The following is an 11364-nucleotide window of genomic DNA, read 5'->3' as shown; positions in this document are numbered from 1 at the left end:
AAAGTCTGATGTGTTGGTTTCTTTCTGCTTCCTTTTCTAGGATATGTTGTATTCAAACACAATATACTATGATTCCTGGAATATATATATTTCCACAAGGTATTATACAGTTTATTGACCCTGCTATCATCCTTTACTTGTATCTTTCCCAAATCTTGAACATAATGGAGTACCTACCCAATACCTGCATTTTTATTCCTGCGTTCGTGCTACCCTATTCCGATATTCTTATTTTAAAAAATCCGTCATGTTCTACCCAGATCCAGCTATGCCCCTAACTACTTAACGTGAATGCAAACTCATAGCTGAAAGCGTAAAGGCTTGCTATAGAGTATAGACCAAGATTTTCAGTTGCATGAACCCAATATATCAGTTTCGAATTATTATGAACTTTTTTATTTTTAATTTGAACGTAGACTTGTGTTTCACCATTACTATCCCACCCTTTTTTACAAGGTTTTGTATTTTGAGGTGAAAAAAATTATTGGTTTCTTGGTACAATATTCACAGTATGCAGTTGGGAAGAAAAATCACAGCCTGATGGTGGGTGGCCCATAGGCATAGGGGCTTTCAGCTTTCTTGTGATGAAGAACAGGAAATGTTCCAAATATGGATGGGGATTTTCACGTTCCATTTTCTCCAAATTAGATTTGTGGGCTCTGTTTGTTAAGAATTTGCAGATCAAATTCACTTCCTTCCACTCTGTGTTTCGGGAAATTATGGGCCCGTTCCGGATTTAGTGGAATCCAAGTGAATTCATGAAATATGGCTTTTCTCTAACCAGATTATGATTATATGGGTTATGATATACTTCCTTATATGCAATAGGGTACAAAAATGTACAATGTTAGTTTGATCACGAAAAAATTTGCTTGATTTACAATAAGTAATAAGTCAATTGCAGATAGATATGAATTTTCACTCAATTTTTTTTCCCGTAAAATATTAGTAAATTTGCTGAATCTTAACCAATGGAGGTATTTATTTGTTAGATAAAACAAGCATCATGAATGTTAATTATAATTTTTTAAATTATAAAAAATTTATGTATAATTACATTAAAACTAGAGAGTTGCATGGTTTTCGACAAGATCTGCATTAAACTTGGTCTTTCATTGGGTCTCAGGTCTTTAGTCTTGACAATAGTAATATGACGAAAGTGGAACCCCTCACACGGACTATATCTAAAGCGGGTCCAATTGACATGCATGAATTGTCATTACAGATGACACGATTTTCTTTGTATTATTCGCAACAAAAGAGATAAGAGAGCTCAAATGACGTGATGACGACTCACATAAAACGCTCATTTCAGACTTGTTATTATGGGGCGATATTTTTGGATATGATGATCATCACCTGCATTTGCTTGTCTTAGATGCAATTTTTTTACAATATATCATATTTTAAATCTTGGAATGATAAATTATCTTTATAACTTAGCCAAAAAAATGATATAATATATACAATTTAACTAGTTTGTTTTTTTGTTTTGTTTTTGTTATATAAATAGGAAAAGCAAATGTGGCACTTCACAAACTCGCTAGGAAGGATTACGCCTGTATCATGTGGGCCGATTAGAATCCTTACAATTGATTTATTTTCGCAAAAACTCACACATAACCACGTGACAATCAAAATATAGGTTATAACGTATGTTTAGCTCTACCAAATACCTCGACAAGAATTCAAATCCATATCATGGGTGTGACAACGATTGATCTTAATCACTAGACCACAAATTGGTTGTTTTATTAAGTTATTTGGACTCGAATTTAACCAATTTTGGCCGGATAATTGCATAATTGATTATAAAACAATTGATTGAATGGCACAATTACCCTCAAAAGTTAATATCATTTTCTTGAAATCGCTCTTGTAATTGGAAAAGGGAGAGAAAGCGCGTTTTAATCCATTAAAAGTCTTTCAAGAATTAAGGATATGAATTATCAATGAAAACATCCGCGACATCAATTATTCAATTATGACTCTAATTAATTATTTCCGTGCAATGAAAAAATTACACGATTTTGCCTAAACAAGCAAGAATTTCGAGTGGGGCCTAACTATTGTTGTTCTTTCATAAATATATATAATTATTCACCTTATTGTTTAAATCGCGTTTATTCTGTAATTATTAATTTTTATTTTGAATTTTTAAATAAATTGTATGTGTATCAAATACAAATAACTCATTATGAATTGCTTTTACTTAAAGAGCGTTTGATTGAGTTTATGTTGAAGTTCGAGAAGCCTTGAGCTGAAGAAGTTGAAGCTCTGTCAGCTGTTCTACTGTTGGAAGAAGCAAAGTATATTGGAGAAGATGGGCCTACAGTAAAAGACGCCACTTCACTTACAAAATCATGTTTTTCTTTTTGACAACCTTTTATAGCCGTTTGACTCCTTCTCTGTTAGTTGGTTAGTTAGTCTTCTTGCTCTGTATATATATGGAGGTTTACAGAGCATCAGAATAGTAATTCTTTTTTCTCTGAAGTCTTCCAATTTCAATAATACAAAGAGAGTTTCTCTTCTTGTTGTGTGATCCGTTGCGTTCGTCAATTAAATGGTTCTTCCACTTCTTGGAATTTAGCATGGTATCAAGAGCAGGAAAGATCCGCAATTACCTGTAACCCAACAAGAAAGGCAAAGAAAGAAGAAAATGGCTGACAAGAAGCCGACAGAAACAAGAAAGCAAGACGATTCGAGGCCTTCTTCAGAAAGCACGAAATTACAGAACAATGATCATGCCACCATAAGCTTGGTGACAACCCCTTTCGACGGCAACAACTATTTCACATGGGCTAGATCAATCAGATTTGCCCTTGGTGCTAGAGGAAAAGAAGAAGAAAATGACTGACAAGAAGCCGACAGAAACAAGAAAGCAAGACGATTCGAGGCCTTCTTCAGAAAGCACGAAATTACAGAACAATGATCATGCCACCATAAGCTTGGTGACAACCCCTTTCGACGGCAACAACTATTTCACATGGGCTAGATCAATCAGATTTGCCCTTGGTGCTAGAGGAAAAGAAGGGTTCATAGACGGAACCTGCACAAAGCCTGAACAAGATAAAACAGAAATCGAACAATGGAGGAGAGCAGACTACATGGTCATCACCTGGATTCTCAACTCCATTTCAAAAGACATCGCTGAAGCCTTCTTGTACACCACCTCTTCAAGAAACCTCTGGCTCGACTTAGAAGCAAGATTTGGCGCAAGCAACGGACCACTCTTGTACCAATTACAAAAGGAAGTCAGTTCTGTGTCTCAGGGAAACACAAGTCTTGCTGCATATTCCATCAAACTCAAGAAATTGTGGGATGAACAAGCCACCTTGGATCCACCGCCGATATGCTCCTGTGGAGCTGGAACCAAATTCGCAGAGAAAACCAATTTCACTCAACTCATCCAATTTTTGATGGGCTTGAATGATGCTTATGATCACATCCGTAACCAAATTTTGGTGATGGATCCACTGCCTTCGATGGGAAGGGCATATTCCATGATCCTACAAGTCGAAAAACAAAGGGAAGTAAATGCCAAGAGCCTTGACTTTAATAAAGAAGAAGTCATGGCAGTACAAACCGCAGACACGAGGAGACAAAATGGTTTCAAGAATCCCATCAAGAAGAGGAGTGCAGCTGAAAAGAAACAGATGTATTGCACACACTGCAAGAAATCTGGTCACATAAGGGAACAATGTTTTGAAATAAATGGCTACCCGAAATGGTATGAAGAGCTGATGAAGCAAAGAAAGGATGCCAACAAACCTGTTATCAATAAAACCTTCAACGCACAGCTGGAAAATGGTAAAGGGAATATGCAAGCTTCTTCTCAGAATGAGAACAATCTGACCGAATTGATCAAGGCTGAAGTAAAGAAAATTCTACATAATCCAGAATTTTCTCAGAGTTACTCCAACAGCATATATGCAGATAATTCTGTAAATTTTGCAGGTATACTTCTTCACAAAACTAACTTTCATTCTAAAGAAGATTGGATCATGGACAGTGGTGCCTCGGCACATATGTCCATGAACCAAGACTTGTTCCATAATTTGAGGCCCCTTGATACTGTTAATTCTGTCAAATTACCTGATGGTAGCATGTACAATGTGAAAAAGATAGGAGATATATACATATCTGACACACTTACTCTTAAAAATGTGTTATATATCCCTAGCTTCAAGCATAACCTTTTATCTGTCAATGCATTGTGTGAAGCTGAAAATGTTAGTGTCATTTTTACCAACTCTCAGTGCTTTGTGCAGGACCTTGTGACTAAAAAGGTCATTGCTATAGGTATTAAAAGAGGGAGACTGTATCTGCTTGAACACACTCAAAACTGCAAGAAGCATGATCTGCACAAACACATGGCTCATTTGATTGAGGATTTGAAACATCTGAAAAGGGAAAATAAACATGTTGATGTATGGCACAATAGACTAGGGCATCCAAGCAAAGAAGTTATGTTTCATTTGCCCTTTAAAGTAGCTAGGAATGAACCTCTTACTTGTTGTGAAGTGTGTCCCCTTGCTAAACAAAACAGACTTCCTTTCAAACTTAATGAAAATCACTCTAGCACTGCTTTTGATCTTATACGTGTTGATGTTTGGGGGCCTTATAATCAATACTCTGTCACAAATTGCACATATATGCTCACAATTGTTGATGATTGTAGTAGAGCCACATGGATTTACATGATGGTCCATAAATCTCAAGTACAACAAAACCTGGAATATTTCTTGAACATGGTTGAAACTCAATTCAACTTTAAGGTTAAAAAGGTAAGAAGTGACAATGGAACTGAGTTTACCAACAAACAATGCCAAGACTTATTTCAAAATAGAGGGATCCTCCATCAAAAAACATGTGTATACAGCCCACAACAAAACGGTGTTGTTGAAAGAAAGCACCAACATCTACTACAAGTTGCCAGGTCTATCATGTTTCATGCTAAACTCCCTCAGAAATTTTGGGTTGAATCACTGTTGACTGCTACTTACCTGATAAATAGAATGCCTACACCTACCTTGAAATGGAAAAGCCCTTATGAAGTCCTTCACAATAAAACACCTGATTTTTCACACCTTAAGGTTTTTGGCTGTCTATGTTTTGCTACAAATGTTTTCCCTCACAAAGGAAAATTTGAGCCAAGGGCTATGAAATGTGTCTTTTTAGGTTATGCTCAAGGGAAGAAAGGATACAAGGTTTTAGATTTGGACACTAACATAATGCTGTGTCTTTTTAGGTTATGCTCAAGGGAAGAAAGGATACAAGGTTTTAGATTTGGACACTAACATAATGCACATAGCTAGAGATGTGGTGTTCCATGAGAATAATCTCCCTTTTGAAAACATGAAATCAGAAGATAATTCATGCCCTTTACCCACTGTTGAGTATGAGCAAAATGATCAAGATACTCGGCTATTAGAACAGGAAGCCATTACCCAAGAGGATGTTAGCCACCTTAGGAGATCTACTAGGAACACTCACAAACCTGTGTGGATGAATGACTTCTTGTGTTATTGTTATTCTGATTGCATGTCTGATAACTGTGCTAATCAGGTTTAAGGCTGTTTTGTAGAGAAAAATTATGCTGTGCAGGAACCAAAGTGCTTCTCAGAAGCTCAAATGCACCTGGAATGGAGGAATGCCATGAAACAAGAGATTGATGCTCTTGAAAAGAACAATACCTGGGAACTTTGTGCATTGCCTGAGGGAAAAAGACCAATAGGTTGCAAATGGGTTTTTAAGACAAAACTGAGACCTGATGGTAGTGTAGAAAGACACAAAGCAAGACTGGTGGCTAAGGGTTTCAATCAAGTTGAAGGGGAGGACTACAGTGACTGTTTTGCTCCAGTTGCAAAGACAGTCACTGTAAGGACCTTCCTTGGTGCTGCAGTTGCTAAAGGATGGCATTTACACCATTTGGATGTAAATAATGTCTTTCTTCATGGGACTCTAGATGAGATCATATACATGAAGCCACCAGAAGGCTATGAGGTGGGAAAGGAAATGGTTTGTAAACTTAAAAAATCCTTGTATGGATTGAAGCAAGCATCAAGGCAGTGGAACAATGAGTTCACTGAAAGAATAAAGGGACTGGGTTTCAAACAATCAAAATATGATTATTGCTTGTTTACAAAAGGCACTAATGATGATTTCATTGCTTTACTTATCTATGTAGATGACATCCTCATTGCTGCAGCTACAAAGGGGCTGATACAGGAAGTAAAGAAGTACCTTGATAGTCTTTTCACCATCAAGGACCTTGGTGAGGCACAGTACTTCCTTGGTCTTGAATTTTTCAGAACTCAAAAGGGGCTTGTTCTGTCACAGAAGAAATATACTCGAGATATAATAAGGGACATTGGATTGCTTGAAGGCAAGTCTGTGGCAACACCATTGCCCTCAGGACTGAATTTCTCCTCAAAACCAGAGAGGCCCTTGAAGGATGCAAGTAGATACAGGAGACTCATAGGAAGGCTTCTGTATTTAGGATTCACAAGGCCAGATATTTGTTTTGCTACGCAACAACTAAGCCAGTTTGTCCAGGAGCCTTGTGAAGAACATTGGCAAGCTGTCATTCACTTGATCAGATACTTGAAAGGAAATCAGACATCAGGTTTGTTCTTCCCTTCTAACAATGAGCTTAAACTTACGGCATTCTCTGATGCAGATTGGGCAACTTGCAAGAGGACCAGAAGGTCAACCACAGGTTACTGTATTTACATGGGAAGAACGCCAATATCGTGGAAATCAAAAAAACAAACTACAGTCTCAAGGTCATCAGCCGAAGCCGAGTACAGGAGCATGGCAGCAACGGTATGCGAAATTGTTTGGGTTAATAACCTGCTTAAGGACTTGCACATACAAGTTCAGACACCTATACCATTCTATTGTGACAACAAGGCAGCACTACATATAACTGAGAACCCAGTTTTCCATGAGCGGACAAAACACGTCGAAATTGACTGCCATGTTGTGAGGGACAAGTTCAAGGAAGGATTGATCTCACCCACATACCTGGTCTCGAGGAATCAAATAGCAGATATCTTCACAAAAGTTCTCACAGGAAGTGCCTTCTCTCATCTATATTCCAAGCTGGGTCTGATCTCCAATGATGCAGTTCCAGCTTGAAGGGGGGCTGTTGAAGTTCGAGAAGCCTTGAGCTGAAGAAGTTGAAGCTCTGTCAGCTGTTCTACTGTTGGAAGAAGCAGAGTATATTGGAGAAGATGGGCCTACAGTAAAAGACGCCACTTCACTTACAAAATCGTGTTTTTCTTTTTGACAACCTTTTATAGCCGTTTGACTCCTTCTCTGTTAGTTGGTTAGTTAGTCTTCTTGCTCTGTATATATATGGAGGTTTACAGAGCATCAGAATAGTAATTCTTTTTTCTCTGAAGTCTTCCAATTTCAATAATACAAAGAGAGTTTCTCTTCTTGTTGTGTGATCCGTTGCGTTCGTCAATTAAATGGTTCTTCCACTTCTTGGAATTTAGCAGTTTATAAACTTTTCAAAAAAATTTATAAAATGTTTGGAAGTTTATAAACTCTTGAAAATCATTTGGTAAATTTTCTTTTTGAAGAGAGCTTATAACATTTAAAATATCTCATTTTAGGATCTGGTAGGAAAAACACGAAGCACTAGTCCAAAAGGATTAATTTCCCTCCACAGCAATGAGAAAAGCCCCAAACACTCTAGGAATCCACGTTTTTTTGAGCGGGTCAGATCACGCCTGACTAGCCTAGTTAAGTGTCCTGAATTGACAACCATCAATCTTGAAAATATTCAACGGCCATTTTGATTACGGTCTTCGACTCATATATATATAAGTCTCTATAATACATGGAAAGTTCATTCTACAAGCATATATTTATTAGTACTATATCACACTCTATAGGCAGATTGAATTCTGCCACCTCTATAGCTTCGAATTCTAAACTAACTTAAATTTCGGAGGGACCTTCAGCTATCTTAAAGTCTTGTGTGTAGGCCAATTTTATTAATTCAACTCCAGATACTCGTCAAGATCGATACTCCAGGTTAACGCATCACCACTAGGTCGCTAAGGAGCTCGACCCATATCAAAATTTTATATGTCCTTTAAAAAAATAGTTAATCTCACCCAATATCATTTAGAACCTCTTATAAGATTTTTTCAGTCATATTACAGTATAAAGAGCTTATTATATCAAATATTTTGGAATTCGTATAATTTTTGATATCTTATTTATCAAACATTTTAAGAATTTATATTTAAAATAAGATTCAATATATGTAGGCTCTTATAACATATTATATATAGAATATAGAAACTTATAAAATATTTTTTACATAAATTTAGCTAAACACCCTCTTAATTTGAATTAAAATCTTTCTCCATCTTAGTTGAAATAAATTATCAATTAAAAGACCAAACAAGTTGGTTAAGAATTGGTATCGGATTGAAATTTATAATAAATTTGAATTTTACATACTTTCGAAATGAAAAGTTCTCAATAAATCCAAACCAAATTTTGACCTTATGTATTTTTGATGAATTGATCGAAGATAAAAGCGCAAGACAATTCTTTTATTTTGAATTGATTAATTGAGTCAAAGCATGTTCAAATATGCCCTGTAAGAGACTGATCCATGTCAAAACTCATGCTGTTCAAACCTAATAAAAATAAGCTATCTAAGCCCTTGTTCGTACCTGTAAAAAATTGCCTTTAGGACAAATGAAGGATATATCACATGCACACACACACACACACACACAAAACAAATACACAGCGATTTAAGTTCAAAGTAAGCCTTAAACTCTCATCACGGTGAGACACTGTAATCACAAAGGTTTTATGTCTTTCTTGATATCAAATCATCAAATCCTTAATATATTATTTTTAAGATAGTTCATAATTTTCTCCCACGATTTGGGAGGAAATTGCCCTTCCAAATCTAACAATAAGCTTCCAAGTTCCAATTATATAATTGCAATTTGGAGAGAAGAGTTAAGAGCCAATCTTATTCTCAAAGGTTTGTAACATTTCAATTTAAATTTATATAAAAAAAATCATTTATTCATATTTTTCTAATCTTGTACTTCATTTTTGGCAAATTCAAAACTTGTATGTTGTAGTGAATAAAATAAACTAAAACCGATTCTATTTAAATAAAAATATATGAGAATTATTATTATGATCCAAGAACTTACGAAATTGCTTACTTTTAGTCCTTTAACAGATTTTCGGACAATTTTACCCCTATGAGTGCATATGGACTAAAACTGCTTTTCAAAAGTTGCAAAGGGGTAAAATTGTCCGAAAATTTGCCAGAGGACTAAAAGTAAGCAATTTCGTAAGTTACTGGACCTAAATAAAAATGGACATAGTTATCGGACTAAAATTAAAATTAGGCATACTTAGCGGACTAAAATAATACTTTTCCCTATAAATTTATAAATCGCACAAACTCCTCAATTGTAGCGGTTTGAAGCACAAGTCAATGACGATTCATTAGTCCCAAAACGATGGGATTGCGACGGATACATAAATTCATTTTATCAGACAACGTCGAATGATTTGACGTCCAATCACGCATTGAATCAGAGACCTTACGCTAAGTATCTTCCACTCTTGTTGGACTCGTATGTTTTTGTCATAAAAGACACTATTGTGTGGAGCGCTAGGAAGGTGGAATTGACTTATAAGTTGCTCAAGTCGCTCGTTCGCAATGAATCGGTGCTGATCTAATAATAGTGTCACACAATCCAAATTTATTGAAGATAAAAAAAAAATTATACAGTTTATAAGCTCCAGTACTTCATCTCTATTGCAAAATGCCTTTTCAAAGATAAATTCATAAAACTTCAACCTTAAAACACAATTCTTCATACCATAAGACTCAGTCACAAACGGCTCACGTAAAATAATTGAATGTACAAATGTCCGAGACCTTATCATAGTGTTTGAATTTTATATTTTGAATGTTTTGTTTTGGTGTTTTGAAGATAGAGAGAGAAAAATAGAAATAAATAAGTGTGTGTTGGAGATAGATGGTATGTTTGAATTTGTATTTTGAGGCAATTTAAAATATTTTAAAGTAAGTGGTGTAGGTTTACTATTGGAATTTGGGAGACAAAATCACCATTCTTTATCAAATCATATCTCTTTTATATATAAATATACATATATAAATATTGTATATTTAGTATTGTATTTTTTAGAAACAAAAATCACTATTCATTGTCAAATCACGTCTTTTTTATATTATATATAAAAAGTTAAAAAATAAAAAACATACAAATAAAATATAAAAAATATAAAAATAAATATTAAGTACGTTTTATCTTATCTCGAAAAATACCAAAATATGAAACCAAACATAGTGCATACTTCTCACTCTTATCCATTAAACCTCTAAAGTATGTTTTACAATTACCCATTTCTATGATTGATTGAAAACATAACATCAGTCATAATCAATATTTTTAAAAAAATACTTAATTAGGGCATTATATTCCTATATATATATATATAAATAATGAAATTATTAAAAAGAGAGGAGTATGGATGGTTGGGATTAGTGGGTCATCCCCACAAGTTATCCAAATTTGATTGGGTCACCAACTCCCAAATCTTGACAAATTTTACTTAGGTCACCGCCCAATCACCATCCCCTCTGTCTTTTTCTTTATTCATCTCTCTCTCTCTCAATCAGGGTGATTTAAAATAGTACAAATTTGGTAAAAAAAAAAAAAAGATTTTTTTAGAAAAATGGGTTACCATTCTAATCTCTGTCTAATCATTCTCTTCTAGGGTTTGATGCAATATGGAAATATTAAAAAAAGTATGTGTGGAAAAAATTATCATTTTATCCTCATGTAATATTAAAAATAGGACAAAACCCTCCCTCCATCTGGTGATATAATTCACGCACTCCAAATACGACTATTGTAACTATTTGTTTAATAAAATAATCAAAATGCCCTTCTCTTTCCGATGACGTTGGATGGGGAGAGGGGTCCCGACGATGGCGGATGGGCCCCTTCTCTTAAAAATATATATATACATCTATATATTTAAATAATATATTTATATAATATTATATATATTATGTATAAAAATATATGTCTAAATATAGATTGATGCATGAGAAAACAGCACGGGTCCGACGAGCTTGAACTTTGATGTTGGACTTGGACCAACAAATAAAAGAACTTGAAAAGTGAAACCTGCAAAATAACACATATCGCTTCGACAATCAAATTAGTATTGAATTTAAGAGATAAGTTGTAAAAAAAAATTGAAGTATGGTAATCGAATTTCGTAAGAGAAATCGTGCTTAGAGTGTAAAGTGAATTGACAGCAAGAATT

General features: G+C 35.0%; 1 protein-coding gene across 1 annotated transcript in view; it reads left to right on the top strand.

The window, feature by feature from the left end:
- The window catches only part of LOC105162841 (afadin- and alpha-actinin-binding protein), a gene marked incomplete in the record, with an annotated part of 4118 nt that extends 3992 nt beyond the window's left edge, over window positions 1–126 (top strand). The window contains 1 exon segment of the mRNA XM_011080993.2: window positions 1–126.

Source organism: Sesamum indicum, linkage group LG5 (assembly GCF_000512975.1).
Source record: "Sesamum indicum cultivar Zhongzhi No. 13 linkage group LG5, S_indicum_v1.0, whole genome shotgun sequence".
NCBI classification, from domain to species: domain Eukaryota; kingdom Viridiplantae; phylum Streptophyta; class Magnoliopsida; order Lamiales; family Pedaliaceae; genus Sesamum; species Sesamum indicum.
Note: the sequence above shows the minus strand (reverse complement) of the source record. Positions and strands in the feature narration are given on the sequence as shown.